Source organism: Platichthys flesus, chromosome 16, assembly GCF_949316205.1.
Source record: "Platichthys flesus chromosome 16, fPlaFle2.1, whole genome shotgun sequence".
NCBI lineage: Eukaryota > Metazoa > Chordata > Actinopteri > Pleuronectiformes > Pleuronectidae > Platichthys > Platichthys flesus.
Genome location: NC_084960.1, coordinates 17788567 through 17806303, shown reverse-complemented (window position 1 = coordinate 17806303; position 17737 = coordinate 17788567). Strand labels below are relative to the sequence as shown.

The window sequence follows — 17737 nt, the reverse complement described above, 5'->3', positions numbered from 1 at the left end:
GTGCGTTAGGCTCTCGGTGTCAGCGGCTGACGGCTGATGACGCCTATTTGTCCGAGATCTCTGGGGGTCACAGGTGGATCACATTAGAAATCCCGCCTTGGGAAAACACTGGGCGGCGGCGGCGGCAGCTCCTGCTGGTGGGAGCTGAGTGGGGTCTATAAAATATCAAAGCAGATCGATCGGTCCGACCTCATAGCATATCCACGCTCAGCTGCCAGGCGGGGTTAAACCCAGTCAAGAGAGGAAAACAAACACTTTATAACAGCCTTCTCCTATTACAATAAAAATACATAACAACGCAGCCGCTTCGTGCATCCAACGGCAGCAGCAGCTGGAGCGGCGCTGGATTAACTTTAATGCCATTCTCTCTTGTGTGAGAGACAGAGGCGGAATAATACAGCGGTGGTAGTTCACTTCCCTGAAAAATCGCCAAAATCACAGGGGATGATGATTGTTGCACTGCGCCTGGCATTTGTGTTGTATCCAGTATCGGACCAAGGCGCTCTCAATTGCACCCTGGAGGCAGCAGCTTGCTAACTGAAGAGAAACCAGGTCAACTGATAGGGGAATTGTGTTGTTATCTTTATATGTGCATGCTGCAGATACAGTGGCACGGCTCTCACTAGTAGCTCGCAACATTTTTACAAAGCAATCAGGGCCTGTTATCGACACACCACTAGCAGGGCTAAACTACAGTAATCCATTCCATGTTTACTAATGAATCGCCATTTAGGGACACGGCTCCGTTCTGCGTCGGGCTGAGGGCGGGGCCGACGCTCGGGTGAGTTCACACACAATCCGAGTGAGGAAGTCGCGCGCACGAGGGGCGAGCGGCAGCCGCGCGGACTTGACATCCCATCATGAGGGGGGGGCCGCTGGCTGGGCGGCTTGCTGGCAATGCACAGTCTGTTTGTTGTGCATCCATCAACCCCGGTGTCCTGCCCAGGAGCCGATCGATAGCCAACACAAAAGCTCATTGATGACAGACAGCTCTTGACAAACATATAGCATTTTTTTCTGTCTAGTATAGCAATAATCTCCAAGGTCACTGTGAGCCATCCGACGGCGGCCGGGGAGTCGTCTCAGTGTCTTATCACACGGGGGGAACAAAAAGCTCTGATGCATTTTAAGTCAGCACTGAAAGCTCCTGGCACATTGTTAGGCAGCTGTACACAAGGAGAATGAAAGCACACACACTTGACAAGTGGCGAAGCTGCCATGGCATGTCACCGACTGACAGCACAACCCCCAAGGACACATATCTAATCAGATCGTTAATGGTGTAATGGAAAGCCAGATTAGTGGACAGTCTTGGTCAGCACGAGCTCAAATAAAAACAGCACTTAATATTTTAGCGCGGTTTTCACGAGGAGTCTTAACGTTCGGTTTCCCTCTCGGAAAAGTTAGTTTGTGTGACAGCTGAGAAGATGGACAGCCTCACATATGAGCATGCACACACACACACACCCACACAAAAACGCACACACACACAAAAACGCACACACACTCAGACTACAGGTGTGTTAGGGCACGGACTTGGAGTTATAATAGGAAGGCCAGGCTCCCCCCCCCAGGCCATCCTGCCAGCTGGCCGGACTGAGTGTGAGTGATGCCCAAGCGAGGCAGCCCCATTAGGGAAGTGCTGGTGGTGAGTGCAGGATAGCTCAGGTAATTAAAGCCAAACCAAAGCAGGCAGGCGAGGCGGGGGCTCCCAGATTTATGTGGCTGAGTAATGCACATACTGAAGTCAGCTCACCATCCAAAGGCCTCCCTCACTTACAAACAGTCTCAAGAGGCATTAGCTTCCTCACCACTCTGATGCAGCCTATTACTCTCTCTCTCTCCCTCTCTCTCCATCCCACTCTTCATTTAACGGTTTTGTTTTGGATCCCCGCTCTGTGACTCCATCAGATAAAGCGTCCAGATCTTGATTGGGACCTGATTTACAAGTTATCAGTCCTCTGATGTTATTAGCCGACCACATTCTGATTAAGGGCTATCACATAAAGCGCCTTATCGAGCATTTTTTCCCCCCTCCCCAAAAATAATTCTGAACATTCAATCAGAACATGTTGGGTAATACAACTGCTAAGGTCAGCATCAAAGAATGCAGAGTACAAGCAGTCACCTTAGTTTCACTTTATGACACTAAACAAAATGTCCTAGGAAATAATGATCATGATGTTACCTCCACCAAGTAGGTTATGGTTTTGCTCCTGTCTGTGTTTGTTTGTTTATCAGCAGGATTTCGAAAAACAATGGCACAGAGTTCCCTAAAAGTTGGTGGAAGTATGAAACACGGGCCAAGCAAGAGCTCGTTACTTATTTTTTTGCTTGAATGTTCCTGCGGACCAATAAGGCTCAGTCTGTAAGAGAGGTGTTTGCGGTGGAGCAGGAGGAAGAGGGGGATCTTGGCTAGTTCTCCTTGGTTTATTAGTTTTTCCAAAAAATGTCCAGAAGTTTAAGGAAACAGCAGTGACTTTACAATGAAAGCTAAATGTTTAAGATTTTTGTTTTAAATGTCTACGCTTCAGAGGTTGAGAAATTCAGGATTTGTAAATGTTGCTTATACTGTCAGCTCTTCAGAAAACCCTCAAGTTTTTAGGGGGTTGCTTTTAAACAATGCCTAGGTTCTAGAGTCTGTCTATATTTAATGTCTTAGGTGTTATCGGGTTAACTTCTTTGGAGCCTGATTTGAAAATGTACTGGCGTCTAATCTCCATTCAAATAATCAAGTACTTTCATTGCTGCCATGTGACTTAAAATAAAACTTTTACGGTCAAAGAAACAAACTAACACAAAAAACTCTCCTGTGATGATCTCTCCAGGTAAACTGGTCCTCGCCTCCTGTTTGAACCTCCCCAGATCCATCTTTGTATTTTGATCCCTGGTACTGTGTTTAAGTGCAGCTGTGATGTTTGGCACACCTTGTCACATTCTCCTGACACCCATTAACATGCTGTTGAACATTTCAGAAAATGATAACAGTGTGCCTGAGTGGCAGATTCAGTTCTGAAGTCAACACTGTCAAAAATCTGTCAGAGTTAAATCTTAAAGATGAAGCTCTCAGAGGAAGCCGACCACACTTCGGCATCGAGGCAGTTTTTTTGGTCGATCACACCTGTCAGCTTGTGCATCAGTTACTTATATGGGACCTTGTTAGCCGACCGATGATGGGTATAGCCGCGGAGTACCCGCTGCTCTGGATGGTCTGCAGTGGATCAGCTTATTTCAGACCATAACTTAACCCAGCCTGACTGATCAGATATGCTGCAGAATGGATCAGCTCAGGTACTCAAACAGAGAGCCGAGATCAAGGGGCGGCTGTGAGGTAGCATGCAGTAAAACCCGGCTCCTGTCAGATCACATTTCATTCCCATCCCAACAGATGAAAAGATAGCTGGAGACACGCAGACAAATCAGATGGACAATGCTTGGATCGTCAAATAGAAAAACAGATCAGCGCGAGAGAATAAGAACCGAGTCCTCGGGAGGGAGAGCCAATGAGGGAAAAAAAAAAGCCAGATGGGCAGACAAGCATAAAGTAAATCATGGAGAAGCTCCTCAATGCCGGAACAGTATGGAGAATGGCAGTGGTGGTTGGGTAGAGTTAGCCGCAGTGTGCACCGGCTAGCATTATCAATGCTGACAGGCAGACAACCCGTTTATAGGGAAAGGAAAAAAAGCATCAAGGAAATCCTGCTCTCGTCTATCCCCAATTGAATTACTGCCCTGATCCAAAGATGGGAGGGGTGAGGTTGGGCGAGCGGGGGAGGGGGGGGGGGGTAATATTCTTTGACGAGAGGGGCCGCTCCAAATGCTCGCAGAAAATGTATATCCGTGCAGTGCCTCCCTCAGGGCTCACATCTCACAACTTTGCCCATCCATTTTTATTTGTTCCCCGTGCTTCTAGTTAAAGCAGTGCTGTAGCCCACAAAATGGAGCGAGGGGAGGGGAGGCGATGGGAGAGGGAGAAAGGGGAGGAGGGGGAGAGTGCAACGAGACGCACTGCTGGGAGGGAGCGGGGTGTAGATTGCATGACCCCTGCGATGTTGTTGGAATACTAATGTCACACAAAGTTCCCCAGCAAAAGATACAGGGGATCAAAGTGCATTGGGGAGTGTTGTACAGAAAACAGGCACACACACAACACTACTTATGTACATACACGTGCACAAATGTACACATACATGACATATATGCCCCCCCCCCCAAACTCCCAGGCTGAAGGAAATAGTGAAAACACAAGAAGCCTGATGGGGAAAAATGTGCGCCAAAGGAGAACCCTTTGGGCTGGCGTCAAGATGACAGGAGTTTGGATGAGACGCGCTGGGCCTCGTCCATGCAGCTCAGCAAAACACACAGTTTAATCACTCTTTAAAAGGTGCATCATCCTGAGCCAATGAAAAAACACTCCCTCCTTCCCAGGAGGATTCAGATTCATTAAAAACTGGGGCTCTCACAAAAAACACAAAGTCTGACGGGAGAAGATGCTTCAGCGGTGAGACAAGCGGATGGACAGATTTTAAACGAGACAAAAAGTTAATCAAAATCAGCTACGCTGCTTTATTCGGAGGATGCGTGGAGGAAACTGAGAGCCCCCAACCATGATAAGTACGGTAGGTTTAGGTTAAAGACGGCAGGTTGATATTTAGCAACATTGGAGCTTCCCAAGATCACTGAAATTGTCATTCATTTTACAATTGAATAAAAAAATAATCTTGTTGACTATAAAGATCCCGCTCTGGACTGACACCTATGTACATATCCTGATTTGTTTGGGGCTATAGAAAAAAAATCTGACAAAAAAAACGTTTTGTATCAGATTTAGTTTGAGCTGGACAAATATAACACTTGTCTCCGGGTATGGACAGATTAAGATCGTGTCCCAATCCAGGATTAATTGTTAATATAAGTCAGGATGTGAGCTCCAGTTTCCCAAAGGGTAAAACAACCAGCACAACCTCCACACCCTCACTTTCTGCATCACTAAGTAAAGAGAACACTGTTTCCAACACTGGCATTTCCCACTGGAGTTGGACATAAACCCTACGCTGCAGCGGTGCTCCTTGGGTTATGGGGCTAACCAACAGGAATAAATTTCACCAAAGATACAAAACTAAGGTTCAGTCATACATCGCTGTTGGAATTATTCCAATTCTGGTTGTGGCAGTGGGCGTTTTGTGACTTCGCAGGCAGCCATATCTGCCACTAAACGCTGGAGTGCCGGTGCTTCAGCTCTCAGAGAGACTGATGCCCCGGTAGAAATTGTTGCATTACTGCCGAAGCTTCCCCTCAGTCGTCAGCGAGCAAGAAACAGGAAATGATGCATAAGTATCTGGGATTTACTGTCACATACAGTACGGCTGTCATCACACAGAGGTGCATCATGATGATATACGCCTCCAGACCTCCATTTCCACTCAATGTCTTTATAACTCTGCATTCACCCAAATCCCCGGCTGGCACTGGGAGGTGTCAGTGTAGGGTTTTAACGGTGGGGGTATTTCCTCAGTCGCACCTGCCTATTACACCTGCTGCTCAACTTAATGGCACTTCTAGGCATCCTGAACGTCTCGCTGAAGATCGTTTTCTTGACAAAATGCTCAACTCAGGAAGCTCCTCCGCACTATTTTCAGAACACCTGAACACGAGTGTGCTCGGCTGAAAAGCTGACACATGTGAAAGAAATCCTACCCCATTAGTATCCACTGCTTCTCCCTCAGCACCTCAACTGGAATCAGTAGGTGACAGTTTGTATAAGCTAAATAACAACAAGGCTGTTAAGCAATGTGATTTATAGAAAGAGACAAAATACACTCACACAGCTCATATCCCTATTCATTTTTTATTACAAATATAATATAAGCATGTGACCACTTTGATGATGCGACAATAGCCATTAACACAACGCAGCGAAGGCATTAATCAGGACAGACCGTTTGGAATGAGCCAACTGGGCTCATGCTGCTTAGCTAATCCCACACATTTCTGAACACCATTGATTTCATTTGACCATTATCGTCCGAGGTTGTGACCAAAATTAGATGCAGCCTGTCTAATTACCTGACAGTCTGCAGCTAATTATCCGACTGTAACGAGACAAAGAGACAGGGGGGGGGGGGGGGAGCCACCTACCACCTCTCGCAAACTAGCAAACTAGTCATCTGCAAGACTTATGATAGAGACCACAGCGAGGGTGGAGATCAGGTTGAGTGATTCCATTTAAGATCCGAAGCAGGTTCCTCGAGAGAAACAGAGCCAATTGAAGATGAATGCAAAACCCAGCCAGACTCCACAAAACCCCGTCCTCCACATGAGCCGGGAGAGAGAGAAAAAACACGAGGCGTGAGGCCTGGCCTGATTTTTATCTGATGAAAATTATTTCCATCATTCACCTGACGGTGGGAGGACTCCAGAGGCAGAGCCAGCAGACCGGAACACACACTGTGTAGTCACTCATCCAAACAAATGACTGGAAGATTGCGCATAATAGCAAATTAGCACTGGTGTTACTACCCGGGGATCAGATGCTGTTTGGTCTTTTGTTTGGCAGAGATTCATGAGGTGCCGGCGCGGACAGCGGGGCAGGAGGGGGGCCGGGCTGTTGGAGGGGAAACTCGCAGAGGTCAGAGGTCAGGAAGAGAAATCAGCCACGGACACACTTATTACCCAGGATTCTATGCCCAGCCGGCCGCTCACAGTCAGGGATGAGCTTCACGGGTTCACTGCACAAATGACACATGTATACACCCAGGACTCAAGCAACACATTTCATGTTTCTGTTTTAACCGTGATGGATAGGCTCTGTGATCTATCTATATGTAGCAACAGTCCAGCCTCAAGAATGTGCAGATTTATTTCCTTGCCAGCTTTTTTATCACTGTCTCCTAACTGTCTCTGGGTTTGGACTGTCAGTCCACTGGACAATTTTAAAAACACTAATGAGGTAAATAACCACATAATTATGCATAAATAATTTCCTGAGGTGTTCTCTCCTTTAAAAAGATCCATCTGCCTGTTCTGAGATATTTTGGGCATTTTTGCCCAAAACACAGGCCTCCGTATGCGTGGTCTCTCGCTCTGCCAGGTGAGCTCACCGTCGAGATGATGATGGAGGTTCAGTCCAATTTTCCGCGACCGTACTGGCAAATGTAAATGTAAAAAAAGGAATCCAACAGAGAGTGTGACTGAGGGACATAGGGGACTATTTCTCCCGACCATGACTGCAATCAGTTCCTAACCCTCAACCATGTAGTTATAGTTGCCTAAACCGTCAAACGTTGCCCACAGAGGTGTCGAACCATAAAATGGAAACATGAGTAATTTTGGTTTTTCGTCATTGTGCAGGTTTTGGATGGCAGTGATAAACAACTTTGTCCCGTTGGAACTGAAAATGCTCAAATGTATTATTTTCAAAGTCAATGAAAAGACCTCAATAACCTCGCAATTAAGGAACTTGCTTTAAAGCAGCCAAACTGAGCTTTAGAGTCTATAATGTATGTATGATAGAAGCCCAAGTAAGATAAAAATGCCTCAGTGGCTGTGCAGAGGCATTTTAGAGGTGTATACTAATGCGTCAATGAATAATTGATGTTTGGCTTCATACTTTTCAATTTTTTATCCACTGTTTCATATACATTTTAATTAGAAACTCATTAAGTATTGGTCCTGATGCCCTTTTTGCATTCGAAATTATCTTGAGACTTTCACCAGTACAATGGTAATAATTTGCCTCCTTGCTCCTTAGAGACACACAACAGGAATCTGCAAGGTGATGTATTTGTAACTAAGATAACTCATTGCCGTCTCTACCCTCATGCGTGACCCCGGAAGTACTTAGAAAGGACGCCCCGAGCGGGCACAGGTTGCCACCGGCTCTCGCCCGCCTGGCTCTCGGTAAACATTTGGTGTGTTTGCGAGAGTGATGGGTACGTCGTTTGTTTTGCTAATGGGCGTTTTTCTCCTTCACACTCCGCGGGGAGTGCTATCTAATGAGCCGCCCACCCGTGCTTTCCCTCCTGCAGCCCCCGTGCCCTGAGTGTGTGGCTTTAACCCTGATGCAGAGGAGGATGGATCACAGGGGCTGGGGCTGCGTTCCCACACACACACACACACACACACAAATAGATAGGGGCCAACAGGAGAGACACATATTCAACTGAACACACATGAGAAGGAAGGGGACTGACCTAAAAATATGCTTTATAGAGTATGTTACACATCTTCAAATATTGATAGGCAAATGCGCACACCCATGTGAATATAAGATGTAACTATTCCCAGGCTAATGCACAAAAAAAAAATCTTTGCTAACACAAGTGGACATTCGTGAACTGATAAGAATGTGGTAGCCCGGCTGTACCACTCTCTAATGCACCAGGGAGGACGTTAAATATACATGTGAACCTATGAAGCCAGGGCATCGGCTTCTTAGTAACATATCACACAGGGGATGTCACGCGAGGCTGTAGATGATGAAGGCGGTGCAGTGATCAAAGCCTCAGCATATATGTAAGTATGCATGTTTATGTGCTTCCATTAGCATTGGCGCGCTGATTGGTTGGATAACATGTTCCAGCTGGATGTGGTTTGAAGTAGAATGTAAGTTTAAAGGAAAGTGAATTCAGGACTGTCAGTCATGTGCCAGCAGCAGCGCTCTTACACTATTAGCAGAACTGACATGTGATATCTTTAAATGCTGATATGCTCATGTTCATATTCATGTCAGAAGTTCTCTGCATTGACTTTCAATGTTTTATTCAGCATTTCCACCCGAACTGTATTTTATTTAAGAACAAGCTGTTGAACAGTAACTGCATTAAAGGACTAGTATCTAGTGTTCAGGAGAGTCTATTGCCGGAAATTGAATATTATATTTATGTTTTCATTAGCAAACAACTACCTGAACTAAAGAATCGTTCAGTTTTCGTTAGCTAAGAATGAGCAGGTCCTCTATCACAGAGTACCGCAACAGACAGGCTATTCTAGGGAGCACCTTTCACATTCTATTGCTACTTAAAGGCCAACGTCGGTTCTGATCAAAAACTGCTTATAAAGACGGATGACATGACTCCACCTTCTCCAACCATTCAGAAATGAAGCCAAAATGTTCCGGATACGAACACTGCCACCTCGCACCTAAGGAGACCGAGTCTGTGCAGTAACATATGCGATGGGGAAAATGAGCCGAGCTATTGAACCACCCAAATTACATCCACTTTCATGGAGGAGGCGGGGTTTATGGCCTATATTGCAGCCACCCACCAAGGGGTGATCAAGATGCTTTGGCTTCACTTCTAGAAAGCAGTCATGTCGTCCATCTTCATTTTTATCGCCTCTAGTTCCACTACAGACTTGGGAATAGGATTGGGGGTCTCAAAAAATATTTTTTTTGATTAAAACATGGGATACAGCCAAAAATCCTACTTTTTCTAATTATCTGTAAGGTGGCATCGATATTTTTTATTTTATTGTTGTTCTCATGAATCTACAAGATTTGTGGTTACACACACAAAGAAGCGACACTAAAATCCGAAGCTCAGGGTTGTGATATCACTCTGGCTGTACTTTTTAGAACTGAGTCACAGAGTCCATAGCTAACATGCTCCCGGCATAAGTATTTTATGTGTTTGGCCCACCTTGTGTTTCAACTGAAATACTGAAAGAAGAAAAAAAACACAGATGGTATAAATGTTTACATCACTGCTGTTTGTTAAAGCTATTAAACCAGGAGAGTGCAGCGATGAGTAAGCTAAAGCTAAACCCTCCACAACAGAATAGTTTCCCGGGTTGAAATGGTTGATAACCAGCCAGAAAGAGGCTATTTCAAATATAATAAGAGAAGCACCGCTGCGTCACCTAGATGTATGGTAACCACATGTAGAGTGGCCGCAATGTCTTTCTGTGAGTTATGTCACAAACTAAAATATTTGCAACACTTACCGTACCAGTTTCAAAGTAAAAGCACTCTACTGTTTATGTTGGCTGACTTGTTACTTTATTGTGAAGATGAGCAGTTTCATACGGTAGACTGCTTTACATGAGGACATAGGCCTATTTGTATTTGAGGACAGTAGTCACTCCAGAAATAGTAGCTCTGTAGCAGGCACGCGGCAGAAACCCTCCCCATGTGGTCCACAGACGAGACACAACAGATCAGTGACGCAGCTGCACCCAGTGTGGCCGGGGAGAGTGTATCTTAGTAAAGAGTATGTGAGGGAGATCGGAATCAGTGGTCCAGGGAGGGAAAGCATCTTGGTTCATCTCACATATGTCCAATGTGTCAAAGTACACAATTTGTTGCCTGCTGCTGCTTCCCAGCCTCACAGTGGAGTCGCTTTAAGTTCAACTGTTTACTCCTGAGTGTCCTGGAAAAAGATTTAAGCAGCCACCAACATCAAAACAAATCATGCCCTTGTGGCAAAATCTGTCGACAAGAGGCAACATAAAAGTTTTAAAAACAGGCTAAACCGAAATATGAGTGACATCAAACATTTTGACGCTCCCTCTCAGTCACGCGGGCTTCACGTGCCAAATACTGTGATACAATAACACAAATGTAAATGTGTTCCATATATGATGGCATATGGAGGCCACCGTCTCCACCTGAGGCGTAGGTTTTGATGTGCAAGCCATGCTTTATTCAGATTAGTGTGACATCATATAAAATGCATTTAGATTTGCTAACCATCTGGAGGCCGGATGAAACAGGTGTTCCTCCAGAGTGGAGGTGCTCCCTCAACCCAAAGCTCTGCATCGATGAGAGAACACATCAATAGTGAACAACACATTGAAGTGCAACAATCCTAGATTCTTACGTGCGGAAACAATCAATCGGCTGTCGCAGATCAATCATGTGCTCCAGCTTTTTTCCCCCCGCTGAATGGGAATACAATGTTTTCTAATTCAGCCACATACGTTCTCACTCCGCCCTCTTTGTGAGATTAATCTCACAGAAAAACAGGAAAATGGCAGCTACACCAAAAGACACCCGCGTTTTAAATGAATTAGAAATTCAAGCCATCTCAGCTGAGTGAGGAAGGTTCAACCCACTCAGTTTGCCTCCCAGGGTGTCTATCTTCATATGTCGGATGATGAACACTGCCAAAGCCATCACGGCTGAGGCGGCGGAGACAGACAGGGGGCAAAGTGCTGTGGGTTAGACGAGGAGGAAGCAGCTCTTTCTTGGAGTGCTGTGGGTATATGGGCCCTCTGTAAAACTGTAGCACAAAGGAAGGAAGAACTCTTTTATTTTTTTTCGTTTTTTAAAGACCATATGCTCCTGTTCCGCACAGGAGCTCGCCTGAATGGGATATGAGGTCCAGAGACACTGCTGGTCCAAGCCCAGCAGGTGTGCTGCCTAGCCTTCCAATCACATTTATGCACACACACACAAAGGCACCAACACATCCCACGCACACACAAACACACACAGTTAACCACACACAAACACACACACACACACACACACATATTCAGCTGTTTACACTCTGCAAAGTCATAACACAACAACTCTTAATGTAGCAGCTGCCCAGATTGGCCATCTTGAGCTGAGACGCAGCGTTCTATTACATTGTTAAGCAATTTTCACTCAGTAAAATAAAAGTTATGGGGGGGACATCACCAGACAAAATATAAGATGGCTATGAGTTCTTTTGCTTTCAACTGCGGAGGTAAACACCATCGTCGACCCAATAACCATGAGTCCTAACACTGTTATAGTTCACCATGGTCTGGAGCAACTTGGGTCTTTGTAGCTGTTGCGATTTAAATCTGCTGCAGATATTCCCAGTCACTCCATACTGTTTCATTGACGCCTTGACCTTCGGTCTAGCATCTTCATTGGTCCAACATTTTCAAAGAAGAATCCACGTCACACTTATTATTATTGAGTTAATACATAAGTTTTCCTCTTCCACCATTTTCCAATGTCCCGGATCAGAACAAACATAAATTAAATCCATTAAATTTGTTGAGCAGATTCATGTTCCCACGGCAATAATCTTCTGATTTGAAAGAACTGGCCTCATGGGGTTTACGGGTTTGGGACGTCCGGTATAGACAGCGACTTTCGTTTGGGTACACCATTTACAGTCTGACTAGTTTCTTTTATCACAAAAGATAAAAGTTTCTCCACGCAAACACTGCTACTTTTTGGGTATTAGGTCGACACAACATTTTGGCTAAACTAGGCTATGAATGTAGGTAACTTTAAAAGCCAATAGCCAATGCATTTCAGTCAACATGTTCCAACTCTTACATTACATTACTTTTTTGATCCAAAACGACTTACAATACAGTAAGAGTATTCAACCATGAGGGAACAAACCCAGAACAACAATAATCAAGAAAGTATATTTTTCTTCAAGAAAGCCAAACTACAAAGTGCTATAAGTAAGTGCCATTTAAGTGCTACTAAATTTTTGTTTAAATTGAAGTTTTGTTTTTTTATTGAAGGTATAGTTGGAAGAGATATGTTTTTAGTTTGCGGTGGAAGATGTATAGACTTTCTGCTGTCCTGATGTCACTGGGGAGCTCATTCCACCCTGCGTGCAACCAAGGCCTGCTCTGACATGATTGGTCTAACTACAAACAGACACCAGAGGGCTTACGGCCCCGAAACAGTGTCCCTCAACCGCAGTCTCTGCAATTTCACATTATGGAGATCAGGGTTTTCATATTAATATATAGGGACCAATTCTACAGTAAATATAAAGTTTGCCTGATCAGAGGTAACTGAACTTCACACTGTCTGGTTACTTTTAGACCCCAGACCAATATATTGTTGCTTTAACTCACTTGCAGCCGAGTTGAAATTCAAAAGCCCTTTGAGTCCATTTAAACAGAAAAAAAGAAAAAAAATGGTATAGGATGATATTAAACGGTGAACACCAATTCAGCTGAATGCAGGAAGCTACAAAACAAAGCCTTCAGCGAGGTGTACCATAAAATCCGACTTGAATACCTGTGCAAATGCACACGTTCCGCTTTAAAATGCAGGTACGCACACACGGCAAAACACACACACCTACACACACCCATTAATGCATCCCTCCTCCCTATTTCTACAGAGGCTCCAGTATTAGCGAAACCCCAGTCCGCTGGCAGCCCTATCCATCATCGCACCACGCCAGACAGACAACAGAGCACACCCTCACACAGCCCACACTCCCACATTTGCATTTGACCACTTTCATTAAATTCAGCAAAGGTAAGACTAATTTAGACTCTCACCGGCAACTTGATCTATCCATCAAAACTTTTTTTTCTTCAACGACTGTCCTCTAATAGAATTAAAAGTAAAGGTCATGTGTAGTGTATTAGTTTGGTGATTGAGTTAGTTACTTCATCCCTGTTGTTCTGCAGCATAGGGTGACATCCTCATGAGAAGGAAATGGGATTTCTCTCTTTTTGCAGTCACTGGAACCAGTGGCTGGCATGTAAAAAAAAATTGTCAGAGGATTTTACTTTTATTTAATGACAGAAATAATCGTTCAAAATCACTGGGATCAATGGAAATCCCCTTCCAACCTGCTCTCCAGGAAAGATAGTGGAAATAAACAAACAACTGAAATTAAAAACAACAGGTTAAACTCCATAATGACCATTTGACTCCCTTTCCACACTAAGACTGGAATGTCTCATGTATAATGATGTATTACCTCATTATGGCCAGAGTCGACCAATCATGAGTCCGTCTCAGCTGTCAACTATTATGTTACACCCCATTTTTAAATCATAAAATAACTTATTAAATCCAAAGTGATCAGCAACACCAACACTTGAAAATACAACAGTGTGATTTGAGGTACCTAGTTTGACATAAGCCATCAATTGTAAAAACGATGTTGCCGTGTAATTGGATTGTTTTGTTTGGTCCATGTCCCATCCACTAACATGGGGGAGGCAGGTTTTATGACCGATACTGCACCCAGCCACCAGGGGACAATCAACACAATTTGGCTTCACCATCGCGTCGTCCATCTTTTACAGTCTATGATTTTTTTATCCGTTTTTTGGTTCGTCTTACAAAGCTTAAACACAAGCAAAGAAATAAGTGGTTCAAGTGCTGCTATTTTCTTAACATTTTCTATTTTCTCATTCACAACTTTTTAATGCAAATAGGTTATTTGTGCATTAATGCATTTCTACAGCCACTTAGCATGTGATTTCTTCAAATGTCCTACGGTACATTTTTCAACTTTCGTTCACTGTGTTAAAAATAAATCAATGTGCCACCTTTCTTGTTGATAGTGTCACAATTTACATAGAAAACAAACAGAGACTTTACTCTGGTTTTTAAATACAGTTTATCTGGAGAAGGACTGTAAACTTGTGGCTCGGCTGTCAGATGACCTCATGATCTTCTACCATTTTCTACACCACTTCTGCCCGGTTACTTTTTTCTAGGACAGTTGCACCAACCTCTCACAGCTCGGGGGCGATGCGAATACAGAGCGTCAAACACAGGCCGGAACTTTCATGCACATGCAGTCCAGTGAGTGAGTATTTTTACTCCTCTGTTGGCCTCTGGCCTGTCTGGCTCCTGACTGCTGCTCCGACCAGGTTCTCTACAAAGAGCGTGAAGCACTGGAACAAATGAGATGTCTCCTTTCGCAAAAACAGCTTCGGTCTACTGTGTATGCAGTGGAATACACAATGCTCGTATAATCTCACACATGCTGAGCACTGAGGCTGTTGTCAAGTATCTTCAATTCCTCCCCCCTGTGTACTACCGACTGCAGGTAAAGGTGCAACCTCGAACAATATGACAAAATTGGATCTGTTATGTAGAGACCGTAACACAGACAATCACTTGTTTCATCACCGATGCTACATAATACGGAAAGTATGCGTATGTTATTTCACCCCACCCATGGTGTTACTCATATTAACAGCAGCGAAAAAGGTAAAGTGGAATTAGTCAAATAAAATTATATATTAATTTTCAGCAAAAAAAGACAAAATCATTTAAGGCTGACAAAAACAAATGTAAATGATTAACTATTAACAATTTAATAACAACAGTGAGCTATATAACATGTTAAAAAACCAAAGAGATGCCAATCACGCATCCCACTGAGCGCAAAAATGATTTCATTTTTATTCCCCAGGGTTACAGAAATCATGTTGTGCACTGACACTGAGCAGTGACTCAAGCTGTTCAATAACAGTGCATGGGCTCGACAAGCTGCAGGGTTTTTTCGCGGCAGGTTCGCCAGACTCCAAAAGCCACTAGAGGCAGTGAAAAATTACCATCAGATAAAGCAGAACAGGCGAGCTTCCTTTCTTTTGAGTGAATAAAAAAAAAGCCCCCGTTACATAGATGTCCTCATCAGGGGTATCTCGGTTAAAGTGGTACTCTGCAGGTTCATTGTTTTATTGATTTTATCCCCGTCGTCTGTGATAAGAAGTCATTCCTGTGCTTGATAAGAAGTCATTCCTGTGCTTGATAAGAAGTCATTCCTGTGGTGTTTTTGCGAAGAGACCTGCGTTTGCTGTGTGACACCTTTTTTCTGAGGAAGTTCATTCTGTTGGTGTTCATGGATGTTATCACAGGCAAGAGTAACAAGCACATTTTGCTTGTGTTTACAGGGACGTCAAGTTTGAGCTATGTTCTCCGGCAGGTGCAGTTAACCAAGAGAATTATACCTGTTAATTTATTAATGCACCCGATCTTTGGTTTGTTAAGCTGAAAGATGTGCACAGTTAACGATGGTTAGATTTGACCATCCTTCAGAAATAAACCCCTGGTGAAAATGCAACCTTTGTTATTTCAAAGCTCGATGGCTTGGAGTCGTTTAAATGCCCTAATGATTTCTGAACACAAATTTATTTCATTATATTTCCCATTGCCGCAGCTCCTCCTTCCCGCCTTTGTCTAAAACTCTTGATTTTAACTCCTGTCTCTTTAATGCCCCCCCTCCCGATAAGGCCCAGTCTGCATCAATATTCTAGACGCTAGTGTCTTTAATTTTATGAAAACTGTTTGGGGAACGTTCCTCCTGGTTTCAACACGACAATGTCCCTATGCACAAAGTGAGATATCTGAGCGGTGGAAGAACCTGACCCCAGCTATCCCTCCCCACGACATACAGCACCTTTGGGATGAACTGGAACACAGACTGTGAGGCAGACCTTATCCTCCGACCTCTGTTGTTCTTTTCTTTAACGCTCTTGTGTTAGAATAAAAGCAAGACTCCAGAGTCCAGATCAAGGATCTGGACTCTGGAGGAAAAGCCTAAGAGCAGAGGAGTGGAGTCTTAGCAACAGCTGCTTGGTTTTGGCGTGGATGACTGTTCTTGTGGGCATACACTCTAGAAAACCAGGGTATAAGCGTTCATTTTTGCTTATCATAAATTGTCCATTGATTAATAATCAACTACTTTAATTAACGCTCTCTATATCAACTAATCTATTAACTCTCTAATTGTTTCAGCGCTGCAGTGCAGCTGTTATCGAATTCCTTGCTGGTTATTAAAGCATATTCTATGACAGCGGAAGATAAAGTCATAACTGCTCCGCACAGCACAGTTAGGTGTGCATAGCATACAGTGTATATCTCAAATTGAAATGCAAGAGCGAAAGCAAAAGGGAATAAGACAAGGTCGCTGGCTGACTTATCACTTGTCTCATTACTTGAAACAGCGACTGTCAGCAACTGAGCATCTTCCTCCTGGTCCAGTACGTATCCATTGTGCAGCAGAGAGGAAATCAGTGGAACAGGGGAGCCAAGTCAGACTGCTCCTGGTTATTCCTTACAGCAGTGATATGTCTTCTGTTGAGCTCAATTAGTGATAAGAAATCTGCATGTGGATGGCAGAGTCTATGTCAGGGAGTGTAGCAGAGGATTGTGAAAGGTTTAGTAACAGCAGTAAAGACAGCCAGCCTGAAACAGTGCTTTTGACGACACTGAGGACCCGCAGTACATCCGCAAGTAGCAACCACCAATGAGGAGTTATAAGTGAAAGCCAATTATCTCTGTGGGGTACATATTAGTGCAGTGATCCTCTGAAAATTCTGTCAAGGTTGAAAAACAATGTTTCAACCTTTAGTTTGCGCAGAGAATGAGACGGAAAACAAAAGGAGTTCAACAGGGAGACGGAATACCAAGGAAACAAGAAAAAAATGACGTGTCTAAACAAAGAAAAAAAATCGGAGGGAAAGAGAAAGATGAGGGGAGAGAAAGACGGGGTGGGAGAGTAAGAAGGAGAAAACACAAAAGTGTGGCCCTCCTGGGTTGGATGCTGACACCGGTGAGAGATTACCGAGGGGAGGAGCGCGGCCATATGGCTGCATGGCAAAGTGGAACCCACGGGGAGGCAGCGGGCACATTAGCTTGCACGGGGCCCTCGCCTCCTCTGCACTGCGGATTGCGGGGCGCACAGGAACATTGACAATGACATCAGGCTCTCCCACCCCTGTGATGGCTCCTGGATCCCGGCTGACACCGCTGGCAAAGGGCCAGGAGGAGAAAAATCACCCGCTCCGCCCCGCGAGCGCAGAGTTACTTATGCCACTCGATAATGACCCGGGGGCCGCCGCAAAAACAACCAGCGCGATGGTCATGGGAAGGCCGAGAGTGAAAGGCGTTCACCCGGTGCTCGGTATCGCTGGCCCTTTTCAAACAACAGAGGAGAGAGTCATAATAGCACCACGTTTCACACCAAAAGCGCCTCTGTCGTTAAATCAATAAGTCATTACCTTTAATGGGATAAGCACTTTGAAAACTAAT

The 17737-nt window shown here is 44.4% G+C and overlaps 1 protein-coding gene across 3 annotated transcripts in view; it reads right to left on the bottom strand.

Moving 5' to 3' along the window:
* The window catches only part of LOC133971451 (RNA binding protein fox-1 homolog 3-like), a 310652-nt gene that overhangs the window by 136084 nt on the left and 156831 nt on the right, over positions 1–17737 (bottom strand). The window lies entirely within an intron of this gene.